Here is a 13,720-nt window from a genome sequence, read left to right as displayed (position 1 = left end):
CCTCCTCCTCCTCCTCCCCCTCCTCCTCCTCCTCCCCCTCCTCCTCCTTCTTCTTCTACTACTACTAATTCTTCTTCTTTGTCTTCTTCTCCTCCTCCTCTTCCTCTCCCTCCTCCTCCTCCTCTTTCTTTTTCATCTTCACTTTCATAAAAAATTTCCTAATGCAGTGTTGTAAATCCAAAGCCCAGCATCTTGTTAAAGTCCTAATATCTGGTTTTGACAGTTTGCCTCCTGGAGGAACTAAACTTTGTACCTTGCCTGTGTGTTTTCTATGAACTGCAAACTGGACCTTGGGATTGACTAAACTAAAGTTGCTGCACAGTTTTTGTTCGTTTGTTTTGGCAAGAACACCTGACAGCTAGCACTGTGCCACACCAAGAGCCCCACAGCTGGTTGTTCTGATCTGGGAGGGGTTGAGTCCCTGGATGAGTTCAGGCACCAGCCTAGAGTCCCCAAGGGAGGGTGTGGTTCAATGATAAGAGCCAGACCTGGTAACTGTTTTGATTGCATTTGTTTGTACAATTTTCCATCAACCTCTGTTTCACGTGTTCATCACTAGTGATCCCTGGGCTGTTGCATCCCAGATAGCTAGTGGCTGAATCAGATATTCTTTCCTCACCCCTGTCAGCCCCTTTTCCTTGCCTTAGCTGAGTGAAATGTGGGGGAGTTGGTGTCAATCATCTCAGGGCAGTGGGAGTGTTTGGGGATGGAGACCTTTTGAAAGATAACTTTCTGGCTCATTCTGAACTTCCCCTGGGTATAGCTTTGAAGGTTCCAAGACAATGGGCAGTGTCAGTGAGAGAAGAACACTTAGGCTCACAGCGTTTCCTACAACAGTGGTAATTAATAGCTGTCTGCCCACTTCATTCTCAGAATAATTTCTACTTCACCCATGCCACGAGTGTACAGCGAATCTTAAGGCTACATTGTCTTATGTTTAGGATAACATTGCCTATTTCCTGGCATGTATTGGAAGCCCTACCATTTCCTTGTCAGTGAAAAGTGGCCTTTAAATGCTGTCTCCTTTACTTTGTTTTCTTGAAGCCTTCTCCAGAGACTACGCGGTGACTGATGGCAAAGGCAACGTTTATGGCTCATTAAAGAGGAACTCCATTTATTTATCTTCTTTTCATATGTTGGCCACCAGTTATTTCTAGAAGACAGGAGGAAATGAGTGGGGACACCATGTTAGGTCTGTCCTCTCCTTCTCCCCGGACCTCATCACAGATGCCTGTCAACTGGATATATCCTAAGGTCATTTCTCTACCCTTACCACCACGGCAGGAGACTGGATGCTTTGCTTCATTTTTTTTTTTCATCTTCACTCCACACACTAAAGGAGAGCGGGTTTCTAGCAATCAAATTTGTCACCAAAATAGCCTCCTCCAGCTGAGTGGGTGACGGCTGGCTGAGAGAGATGTGTAGGAGGTTTGTCTCAAGGAGAAAACTATTATCATGCAGGACAGTGGAAGATCTCCAAGTATTGAAGTAAAGAAAGGGAAGCCTCAACATTTTAGATGGAGCAGGAGATTTTGTCTCTGGGATCTGGGTGTCATCTCTGAGATTTCTTTCCTGGTCAATGGCCTCATCATTTTTTTTTTCTCCAAAAGCCTTCACTTTCCCGTTCATCAGAGCTGGCCTGATGTGATCCTTAGCCCAGAGGGATGATGGGAAAGAGGGCAGGCAGGGGACTGGAGCAGAAGGAACACATTAGGCTCAAGACTTTGGGCCACCTCCTTAACCTTTTCTCTGGAGGTTGGAGGTCTGACTTTCCCCTGAACCACAGCTTCGTTCTTTTAGTTTGGGAAAGAAACAGGCTGGTCCCTAAGAATTCTAAAGATTTACCTTTCCTCTTCATCCCCGATTGGGGGCGTCCCTTCTCCTCTGAGCCCTTCTTTGGTCCCTCACTGACAGTAGCTCTCCATTTACTCAAGGCCTAAGGGGCCACTTCACCTATGAGAGGCACTGGGGAATAGGAGACTCTACGGAAGGCAGTGTTGATTCCCTGTCTCAGGCCTATTCTGCCTGCTGACTAGTGTAGAAGCCAATGCTCTTAAGGAGAGGAAGAAGGGACTGATTCCATGCAAGACTCTAGACCCTGGTTTCCTCCTGTTTTTCTCTCTAGATAGCTGTCTGTTAGTAATTTTTAACCTTTTCAGTTCCATGAGGAAAACAAAAGTCCAGGCTGCTGCTGGTGGTGGTGGTGGTGGTGGTGGTGGTGGTGGTGGTGGTGGTGGTGGTGGTAGCAATGATAGCTGAGGGGGTCCCCAGACCTCCTCAAAGTTGAGTATCACCCTTGAGGGACAAATGTCAAACCTACCAGGTGCTGAGTGACTTCCTTGGGAGCCGGCTGGGCCTTGGGCTCTGTGATCTACTGGATTTCAGATAACTCTCAAAAGCCTGTCCATCCTGAATTCAGAGCTGTATGGGGACATCAGGTTCCTCGCAGAGGCTGCAACCTGACTCCACACTGGGGAAATGGACTTACTTCCCTGACAAAGTCAGTTAACTTGGTATTTTTTTTTTCCTGATTGTTTTCCTTCCAATTGTTATATAAGCCCATCTAGAAATATCAAAACTGTTCCCAGGTGACTAAGTGCTTTATCCTAGGGCCTTGGGACGATAAAAGATCTCAGCATTCTCTCTAGCACTGCTTACCCCAACCATCACACACTTGTGGCTTTCAAACTGTCCCCGTATGAGCCTCTGCAGGCACAGGGCTGGAGTGTAGCGTAGAAGGAAAACAAGAGAGGAAGCCCTGGGCAATGATAGCTGCTATTGTCCAGTGCCTGATATGTTTAGGATATTTAGATTTGCTTTTCCCAAGGGGGGAAAAATGCTCTAAGAGAGTTGTAGCTGTTCTGACTTTTAAAATAGAGCGACACTGAATTTGCAAGGGCTAACACTTCCTCTTAGCTCTCAGCAAATCCTAGCGTGGCTAGGAGATGAGGGGTGGAGAAAGTGCAAGGAAGGGCTGGGGCCAAAGGATAGCACTGTGTAGAAGTCAAAAAAGAAAACGTGTATTTTATGGTGCTACGAAAGCCAAAACTAAGGGTGGACTTATAAAGGGGTAGGGTTTTTGGTTTTTGTTTTTGTTGTTGTTGTTGTTTTTGTCCATTTCATACACGTATATAATATATCTTGATCATACTCAATCCAAATCCTTCCTTCCGTTTCCTTCAATCCTTCCCCTCACACCTTTATCTCCTCTTCCTTTTCCTCTCCCTCTTTTTTCTCCATCTCTTCTTTTTCTTACTTTCCTACCATAAACCACACGGCTATAGTGCCAACACACCTAGAAATCGGGAGACCATCATCGCACTAGTCAGGGAGCAGCACAGTGTCATTGAGGTGGCCCCTGTCATGTGTTCCCCTGCCAAGTTCTCGTTCGAATCCCATTCCTGAGAAAAGGACACACACAAAGTCCCATGCCTTAACCAAAAAGCTATTTACAGTAGATACATGTTAGAAAAGAGAAAATAAGTTTTTCCAAGGGAGTGTCACTGGGTTTATCAACTACACTTCAGGGCAGGTACCATGTCCAGGAGTTCTTGTGGGTTTCTTTGTTTGTTTGTTTGTTTGTTTTGTGTGTGTGTGATTTTTGTTTTGTTTTAGTATTTTTTTTTATCTTACTGATTCTCATGAATTTTTGTTTGGATTTTAATTATGCTGTTTTTTGTTGTTTTTCTATGTTTTTTTCTGAGAGGGATAGAGATTAAAAAACCATGAAGAGGGGTAAGTAGAGTGGTGGGGGAAGATCTAGAAGGAGTTGGGAAAGGGGAAAGAGTATAATCAAAATACATTGTATTAAAAGAATTAAATAAATTCATAGATAAATGTGGCTGTGAGAAAGTAAGCATTAATCAAAGGTCATCTGGAAAACAACAAACATTTCCAGGTAAAGACAGAAAGGAAGGAGTGGCTAGAGCCAGCCATGGTGTAGGAAAACAAACAAACACATATATAACCTGTTCTTGTGTGATCTTGAGTGAAATGCTAGCTAGAAAGCTTTAATTGGAAAAAGGGGGAGACGTTTGAATATGACTATTGTGACAACCGAAGGTCCCCAAGTCGAGCAATCCTGCTGCGGCTGTGTTGGTGACTGTCTTTGTGCAGGAACGAGACTGCGTCTCTCTGTCCCTCTGCGTGGGTCTCTCTGGGTGGTCTGTCCATTAGGGGTCAGATTGCTGACGTGACTTCAGCAGCACAACCATGATGGGGACGTTTGAGTTTTTAGTACTTGCAGACACTGGGCCCCCACCACATGTGTCTAGGTAGGGAGTGGACGCAAGGAGAAAGGGGCTCGGAGGCCAGCACTTCTCCCAGGCTCAGTGCATTATCTAAATCATCTGAAATGAATTTTAACACATGGGTTTACAGAAGTAGACAGAAGGCACCATAGGGGCCGAGAGGTGGCCACAGCGGTGTACCTGCATGGTCTGTGTGGGTCCGTGGAATCTTCCTCCAGAAAATCCCGTTATTTTTTTTTAAAAGATCATGACTAGGTGGTATGGTAATGATGCTCATTCAATACATCAGAGGCTGACACTTGTAACAGGGAAAAAGACAGATGCCTGATCTCAAAACAAGTAGCAGGTGAGTCTGGGATTTAACTGTAATAATAAAACCATGAAAACTGCTCAGAGAAAATATGAAGTGATTTTTAATTTCAATCCTGGAATACAGACCTTTCTAAGGAAGCCACAGGATGTAGAGCTGGGAGCTGCTGGCACATCTGTCTGTGTAAGAGTTGCAAACAAGCAGTCTTTGTGTTCAAAAACACTTCAAAGAAAGACCAAAGACAAATGACAAACAGAAACTAGCAGTATCAAAGCAGATGGTCGAGGCAAATCTAATCACTAAGTAAATATGTTTTACCAACTGAAAAGAGATAGTCGCTGAAAAGCTAATTGGCACATACGTAGAAGACGTAAAGAGTTCAGTGGAAAAGATGTGGCAAGGGTTATCACTTGTTACCCATAATAAAACGTGTGCATTAAAACTAAACAGATAGTATCTGGAGAGCACTGGCATCCTTCTAGACCGGCAACATTCCCAAAATTTGAGAGCCACCACTTTGCCAAGATGGAAAAAGTTTGTATTGTATGTGCTCTTTATGCTAAAAATATGTGTGTTTCGTTCATGCTTGGATAGTATCCAAATACATAAAAATCATTAGTCATTATCTCTGGCTGGAATTCTGGATAAAACTATTCTCGTTCTTTCTTTTTTACACTTTATTTATTTATTTATTTAGTGTGTGTGCGTGCGCGTGTATGCATGTGGAGGTCAAAGGACACGCTACTAAAATCAGTTCTTTCCTTCCACCATGTGGCTTCTGGAGATCAATCTTTGACGTCCCATCTTGTCAGCAAGTTCCTTTATTCACTGAGCCCAAGAGTACTCTTTTCAACTCTTCAAATAAAAACAAAACAACCAAAAAATGCAAAAATGGTCATAATAACCAGAGTTGGTGAGGGCACAAAAATTAAAGATATTCTCATGAGCTGTTGGTTAGTGAATAAATTAATCCAGCCCTTTTAAAGGCCAGTGTGCCAATATATATGGGACTTTCAAATGCGTACATCCTATACTTACCGAGTTCAAGCTCTCGGAATCCATTTCACCTGGATACCCTAACAAAATCACAAAGCTGTAAGTATCTGCTATGTGTGCTAATTTAGAAATTTCCATGGATTAAAAAGTGGTGAAGGCACAAGACCTGGGGATCTGTTTATCTGTGGGATTGACACTAAGCAACTGTGGGAATGTTCATTCTGAATAGGTGTTAAATCCCATAAACCCTGACTGTGCTAAAGCTATGATGTGGGTCACGAAACCCGAGGACAACGGGAATGCACATGGAAAGCCAGGTTAGAGCTCTGACTCCATCTCTCTCACGGTGACGTGATCAAGTCCAGCCTGGTGAATTGTTGCTTACAGGTGAAAATGAATTTGTCAACCTTTCTTTTTCTTTCCTTTCTTTCTTTTGTTTTTTTCCCACTTTTTATTTTTTTGGAGACAGGGTTTCTCTTTGTAGCTCTGACTGTCCTGGAACTCAGTCTGTAGACCAGGCTGGCCTTGAATTCACTTAGATGTGCCAGCCTTTGCCTACTGAGTGCTGGAATTAAAGGTGTGTGCCGCCACCACTGCCAGGCCAATTGGCTAACCTTCCAAATGTACATCTGTTCTCCTCCGTGTTGTTTCTGTAATCTGCATTCCTAACTTTATAGGGATCATTAGCAGGTGATTTCTCTTATGTTAAAGAAACATTTACACAAAGTCCATCATCCTTCCTGTTTGTCAGGGTGGGGCAGAGGCCAGGGTGTGTTATGCACTGCACAGCTAGACAGGGTGCCCTTTCTAGAGACTGTAGCATAGGTGTGACCCTTATAGTTGCTTAATGTTGATCTGCCCAACTTGGCAGCCAAGTTTTCACTAATTCTCTCCTCCTACAATATTCAAACACATCACTAGCACGTGCCAGAGAAGCACCGCATCCACACATGACCCTTCTAGACAGAGTGTGCTTCTTCAGAGCAGCAGAACAACACTGTGTTTAGAGTTCAGGTTTGAGGGTTGTGCCACACGGGTTTGCCCACTGACTAGCTATGGAACTTGGGGAAAGCTTATCTTTCCTCTGTATCTGTAGCACAGAAGAATTAGAGCCCAGTTGGTGTTTGGGAAAATACAACGACATGATCCATGCAAACCATTTAAGCTGTGGCTTCAGGTAAATTGGCAGCCAGGAAGTTAATCCTGCCTGTCAGGAAAGAAAGTGAGGGGCTTTGGTGTCTAGCGTGGGTCTGTGATCCTGGAGGGACAGCTTGGTTGATTATTGTTCACCATGGATTCATCCAGTACAGGGCAGGAGAGGCCTTTGTTCCAAGAGCCCATGGTTTTCAGTTGCAACATGAATCTTTTGATAGGAACCTTTGGAAATGTCAAACAATGATAGCAAATTGGAAAATCGTTGTATTTTCCTTTCCTCAAAAAACTAATTTAAGGGCCGGGCTGTGGTGGCGCACGCCTTTAATCCCAGCACTCAGGAGGCAGAGGCAGGCAGATCTCTGTGAGTTTGAGGCCAGCCTGGTCTACAAGAGCTAGTTCCAGGACAGGAACCAAAAGCTACAGAGAAACCCTGTCTCGAAAAATCAAAACAAACAAACAAACAAACAAAAAAAACGAATTTAAGGATTGCTCATAGAAGATATTTTGTTACCTTTATTTAGCAATTGTTTAGGAAGGTAAAACATTTGAACATGAACTCTACCCTGAGAACTGAGCTATGTGGGAGGCGATAGATATGCCCATTACCCTAATCTGACTACATTCTCTGAAGAGCTTTGGTGCCTGGATAACACAGACGCTGATTTGACATTCTGGTGGCCAACTGAGCACGTGGGACACTGGGATTTACTTGTGTGAGGTGGAAGACTCTTCACTGTATCAAAGTCAGTTGTCACCAAGTAGTGTGGTACCTACTTTTAAAGAGGAATAAGACACCAACAAAATACTTGAATACAAAGGACATTAGAACACATGGGTCGTGCTTGTATACAGCCATGAACTGCTCAGTTAAAGCATTTGGCACATCTCTTGAGAAGTCCAGGAGAAACTTCAGACTAATCAGACTGAAATGCGGGCAGACCACAGTCCAGCCCAAGGCTTCTATTGTAGGCCCAGAGAAATGGTAAGAGGGTCTGAGATTAGCAGATGCTTGCTCTTGTGGAATTCTACTACAGCTCAGTCTTTGCATGTCTCGAGGATGGCATATATCTGAAGTTAGCCCAAAGGGCAATCCCCATGACTTGAGTCCAAGGAAGGAGAAGACGCAAACCTCAAGAGATCTAGGCATTTTCTTTCCCCAGAAAACAGTAGCAAAGTCCAGACTCAGACACTAGACCACATACACACAACACCCAGGCATGTGCCAGGCACAGTTGCCCAAGTCTTGAAACTTTGAGGTGAAAAGCAAAAAAGTCATGGGAGATCTCAGAGAGCTTCTAAACCACCAAAGGGCAAACTAGTTCTAATACCATGGTTATCAATACAGTCCACGGAGTTCCAGTTCCCTGAAAGTCAGTAACCTGATGATCATGTCTCAATAAAACTCATGATTAATCAAAATGCACCAATTCCTTATCACACAACCAGGTAAGAATTACCAAACCAAGGGGTACATTGACAAAGAAAACCACCACAAATAGAGAGCCTTCCTTGTAGCAGTGTTAGGCACACACGTAAGCCCATTTAGCAATTTACCTTACTGGGGCAGACTATGTGACCAGAGGGCCAGCAAGAACAAACCAAACTCTAATGAAGTCTTGTTCTGGGGTGGACAAAGGTCAACTTTATTACAGAACCTGCTGAGATTTCATCAACGATGTTAAATGTTCTTATGTTTAGATACTGTGCCCCCTTCGCCGTGTACGTCGTCAGCGCTGTCAGTCTGTCGCTGCTGGCAGCCACTGGAGGATTGGCACAGGCCCACACCTCCTGGGCGCCTCACTGCCCTGCCCTGACTCCTGAGCTCAGGTGCTGAACTTCCCTCTCTCACGTAAGCGATCCTCTCTCACGGAAGCATTTCCTCACCTTTGTGCCAAGCGTCTGTTCGTGGGCAATCCCAGGAACAGCTGCAACTGTGTTTACAATGCAGATCTTGGAGAATTGATCCGTGTTCTGCCATCTTCGCTTTTTCAAACAGAAGTCTACGTTAAGATATGTTTTCAAAGCCAGGCAGGGCAGCACATTCCAATGATCCCAGCACCAATGAGGAGGATTGTTGGCCAGAATGGCAGAAATGTATTCTCCTGTGGAAGGAAACGCTACAGCCAGAAACAGCATGGAAGCAGATTTGCATGAGAAATGAATTAATTCCTCAGTGAGCACATTACTGATTTTTCAGATCTAACTGAAGGGAATAGGGCTATGAGTCAAACCCTTCACAAAGCTATTTGAAACCCTCTGAGGAAAGCAACAGAGTCAATAAATGGCACTCTGTGTCACGCAGCGTTTCCTACAGACAGTCAGTTGTTTGTAACCAGAATCTTCCCATAACCCCTTTAGCGTTTGATGGCTCTTGAAGGAAGGCCCTGTGGCCTTGGCACTGCTGTCCAAACCTCCATCTATAGCTGAGTACTTCTGGACTCTAGGTTTTGTTCTCCCCACAGGAGGCCTACATCTAGTGCACGCTAATGAAAGGGTTCGGTATGAAGGCTTAGTCACACTGCCCAATCTCTAACTGCACTGACAAGCTTTTGATACCTCAGAGCTCCCTCAGGGTCCACTGAGGCCACGGACTTGCAGGGTCACTCAGCTCCTCCTCTGTCTCTTCCACAGGAGTCGACCTCAGGGATGAACCCTAATGAATGTCCTTTGTAATGTCTACTTCAGTCTACCCAGAGAACCTATAGTCTACAATACAGATCTGCACAGACTACAGCCACATGAACACTATCGTGTCTAAGGAAGATATCCATTTATTATACAGACCTAGGACAGCGGGCTAAACTGAAAGTTATTTCAGTGTCTGCTGTGCGTGTGGCAGCAATGCTAAAAGGTATGACGACATACTATTGTTTCATGACGACGTACTATTGTTTCAAGTGAGGGATATGTGATAGTCATGTGTTGGTACCCGCTCTTCATTAGACGTGTGGCAGATTTTAAAAACAACTGACTTCCCATCTCTGCGTCTTTGGGGATCTGACTCAGATAGATTCCCATCAAGAACCCCGTGCATTGCTCAATAGAATGTGCAGATTGGTGCGATGCCAGTTTCAGGTTTGGCCTTGGAGTGACTCTTTCTCCAGAGTCCCTATGCAGACGTGACGTGGAGGAGCCTAAGTCATCTGCCGGACAGCACACAGGCCATGAAGAGTAACCACGCACCAGTCAGGCAGAAGGCACCACAGTTCCCGACCCAGCAGCCCCACAGCTGAGGCTGTCCCATCCTAATTGCTGATCCACACAGTCGTCTGCCACAAAAATAGCTGTCGTTCTACACCACAAGCTTTGGAAGGCAGTTTAGTATACAGAAAAAGCTATCCGAGAGAGCAGTGTGTGGTTATTTCCAGGCCTAATTCTAGAAGAACAAGGGTTTTGCTAAATTTGTCCATTTTTAAAGCCTAAGAATCAATATTTTCAACTCCCATCTCCTGTTTTTCAATTTCCAAGGCAGATAACCAATTCAGTGGTATTGAATAGATAGAGAGAATGGATAAAAAAAAATTCTCTACAAGTGTAGTTGAAATGCTACCTTAAAAACAGCCCAAGAAATGACTTTGTAGACTATGCACCATATAGAATAAAGTTGGGTGGAAGCTTGAGAATCAATAGTTGGAAAACCTCCATGTCATACATCACTTGATGTATGACGTCCTGTAGACATAAAAATGGAAGCCCTAGGGGCTAGAGGGATGGTTCAGTCATTAGGCATATATGTTACATTTTCACAGGACCAGAGTTCAGCGCCTAGTGCCCATATCAGGTGACTCACAATCATTCATAACTCCAGCTCAGGAGGATCAGACACCACTGGTCTCTGCAGGCAATTGCACTCGCATGCACGCCCACATACAGACACACACACACCTACACATAATTAAAAATAATAAAAATAAAGATATTTTTAAATGGAGAATTTTAGCAGTCACTCTTAGAGAACCTTTAGAAATCTGGAAAATTCTCTTTGCTCCTCAGAGCTAGTGGAAGGAGACATGTAGGGAGAGGGTCTTCAAGTGGAGAGAAGAGGAAGTGAGGTAGGTGGGAAGGATGGGAAATAAATAAGTCTTAACTTATTAAAAACAATGTTCTGGACTGTAGGCGGGATATTTTTCCCACCAGTAGCTCCCAAATAACCACGCAGAAACTTATTGTTAAGTTGGGGGCATAGTCCCCAGCCCCTAGCATCTGTCCCAGCCTCCCTGACCTGGGAGTTGCTTTGGTCTGGACTCCAAATTCCAGCATGCCAGGCTTCCCTCTAGGAGGGTCAGGACCACTCCCACAGGGTTTTTTTGTGAGTTCCCAAAGTAGAAACATGTGGTCTCTTTCCTCTCCCCTGGTGGTCGCATTTGTGGCCTCCCTGGTTCCCCCGAGAGTGCAGGAATCCCATTAAACTTGGATATTTTCAAATTTGGCTTGTTGTGATTTGCTTGATTGGGATTTTTGCATTGGCAGAGAGCGCACATTAGGAAAAATTCCTAACACTTATTATTAATTATAAATCCTTGGCTAATAGCTTAGGCTTGTTGCTAACTAGCTCTTACAACTTCAATTAACCCATATATTTATATCTACTTTTACATGGATTACCTTGACTTTGTAAAGTCCGTGCTGCTCCGTCTCCATCTGTCTGGCAATTTCACCTTTCTTCTTCCCAGCATTCTCTCAGTCTGGGTCTCTTGCCTAACCTCTTCCTGCCTAGCTATTGGCCAGTCAGTTCTTTATTAAACCAATAGGATCAACACATCTTCATGGTGTATGAAAATATTGTTTCACCACACTGGACAGAGCTTGGCTTTGTCACTGGTTTCTATGTCCAATGCTAAGAAGTCACTGACTCTAATAGTCATTTCCTAGAAAAGCCACACTGGGCTCTAGTCCAGCTCTTGACATAAACCCTTTTGCTGCAGTTGTGACCCATCTGGGTACTTGGCACGAAGCCCCTGTTTCCACCTGCAGAATGAAGCCAGGTTTCTTTGATCTAGTTCCCTGGTAGTTTGCTGAGTCATAGGCCAAGTTCAGAAATCAGACTGATTTCACCCTCACTCTTCAAGGTAAATTACTATGAGGTTCAATAGCAGTTCTCGTGGCCCCTGTAACTTTTGGAAAGTTTTGATGCCTTCTTGATACCTTTTGTTTTCCCAGGCAAGACGCTTGAGATCATCAGCCGTAGAGGCCATCCTGCCAAGCAGCCGCTGGAGCTGGAGTTTTCACCAGCCTCAGGACATTAATCTGTTGACTCACCGTGCAAACGCTCAGAGCCCTCCACGAGTGCAGCTGGCCCTGGGCGGGCTTGTGTAATTAGCATGTATGAGCGAGCAGTGAACTCAGAAGGTCCTGTGATCAAATCCTATGAAATCTTTCTTTGTGGGGTCCTGACCTCTCAGGGAAGTCCACATAATAGCATGTATGAGTCCAAGGCCACTTGCTATGACAGTTTTTGTTCAGGGGAAGATGAGTTCGTGAACTATAGTGGCACTCACTAGCACCCAGAGAAATACTGTTGCCCTTCTAACCGATTCCTTGTGGGTGCTTTCTACTCCAGCTGCATTTAGCATCTGCATATAGGTGTATAACATATACTTTTATATACGTAATATATTCATAAATGTAGGACTGTTGGTAAGGTAGGGGGTTGGAGAGATGGCCAGGCTAGTGGATTTCCATGGGTTGCTTACATCCCTCTCTTCTTGAGATAGAATCTGATCAAGATGAGCATGAATTGTGGTCTTCAAGGTGAACGTCTCCAAGGGAAAGCTGTAGCGTGTGGGAATGCGCGTGTCTGCTCCAAAGAGGCCGGGCTCCACTGGGCTTGAGACAAGGGAATGTAGCAGCAGAGGGTACAGGCATGTGTCCTGCCGACTCATCCGACAGATCTTCATGTGGTCCTCCAGGGAAGGAATGTGCCAGCATCTGATGAGCCTATAAAAACTGTAGCTGGTAATTAACGAACTGAAGCCAAGGTCAGACGGCAGCTCACGATAAAGCAGCGCACTTCAGGCATTGTTTATTGTCCATTTAAAAAGAAAACATCCAGTTCCTAAAACCGTGACTTTTGAAGCTAGTAAAGTCTGGACACTGGCTTTTCAGATTGACAGTTTTAGATGTTTTCAGAAGAAAACAAATTTGTACACTTGGGCATTCAGCTACTTAAGCATTTTCAAAGCAGCAGTGAAAAGTCAAGTGTGCTATGGGAGAAACATAATACAAGATTGAAGACGAAATAAATACAAAATAGCACAAGGAAAGAGAAAAAAAAACACTGAAAAATTCTGAAGAGCATGGGACCATTGAGACAGCTCAGGGCACAAACCTGAAAGCAGAGCTTGATCCTCAGAGACCACATAAGGGTGGGAGGAGAGAACCAGCTCCATAAACCTGTCCTCTGACCGCCGCAAGCGCACTGAAGCCTGTGCACGCCCACATTCATACCGCACACAATAACAAAAGAAAATAACTGACGATGAGCAATGGGTAAGCTACCGTTCAAAAGAAATGTCACAGCCACAGGCTGTCTATGCGAGCGCTTCAAAGGAACTCTTTGAAGCAAGAATTAAATACAGCAATTTTTAGTAGAAATATTAAAATGTCAAAAACTAGTGGGTAGCGATCCGGGAAAAGCTAACGAGGATGTATGAAATTCTCAGGGTGCCTAGGTGTCTGTGCAAGTGTGGAAGTGTTCTCACAGCAGCGACTGAAGCCACCGTCCTTTTCTCTCATCTGGCTGAGTCACTAGCCAGTCCAGAACATCTAATCACCGTAATTGGTGGTGGTTCTGTGTAAACACTTTGTTCCATGATGCCATTAACCACCACCAACAATAACAATTAAAAGGCGTATTCGCAGCCAGGTGTGGTGACACTTAGGAGGTGGGGGTGGGGTGATCAGAAGTTCAAGGTCTTACTTGGCTATAGGAAAAGCTTGAAGCTAGCTTGAGCTACTTGAGACCCTACCTCAAAACACACACACACACACACACACACACACAGAGAGA

General features: G+C 44.5%; 1 long non-coding RNA gene across 3 annotated transcripts in view; it reads right to left on the bottom strand.

The window, feature by feature from the left end:
* Window positions 1-11,379, bottom strand: part of LOC126506040 (uncharacterized) — a 19,241-nt gene extending 7,862 nt beyond the window's left edge. Inside the window, exons 1-2 of one of the 3 annotated variants that reach the window (XR_007593065.1) lie at window positions 11,317-11,379; window positions 8,596-8,813 (exon numbers count right to left, since the gene is read on the bottom strand). This is a non-coding gene — a long non-coding RNA (uncharacterized lncRNA). Of the gene's footprint in view, window positions 1-8,595 lie in introns of all 3 variants that reach the window. The other 2 variants (XR_007593066.1, XR_007593064.1) reach the window with 2 other exon arrangements.
* Between the last annotated feature and the right edge of the window lie 2,341 nt (window positions 11,380-13,720).

The sequence above is a fragment of the Alexandromys fortis genome, unplaced genomic scaffold, assembly GCF_014885135.2.
Source record: "Alexandromys fortis isolate MF-2015 unplaced genomic scaffold, M_Fortis_MF-2015_v1.1 scaffold_60, whole genome shotgun sequence".
Taxonomy (NCBI): domain Eukaryota; kingdom Metazoa; phylum Chordata; class Mammalia; order Rodentia; family Cricetidae; genus Alexandromys; species Alexandromys fortis.
This window is presented reverse-complemented; position numbering and strand designations above follow the sequence as displayed.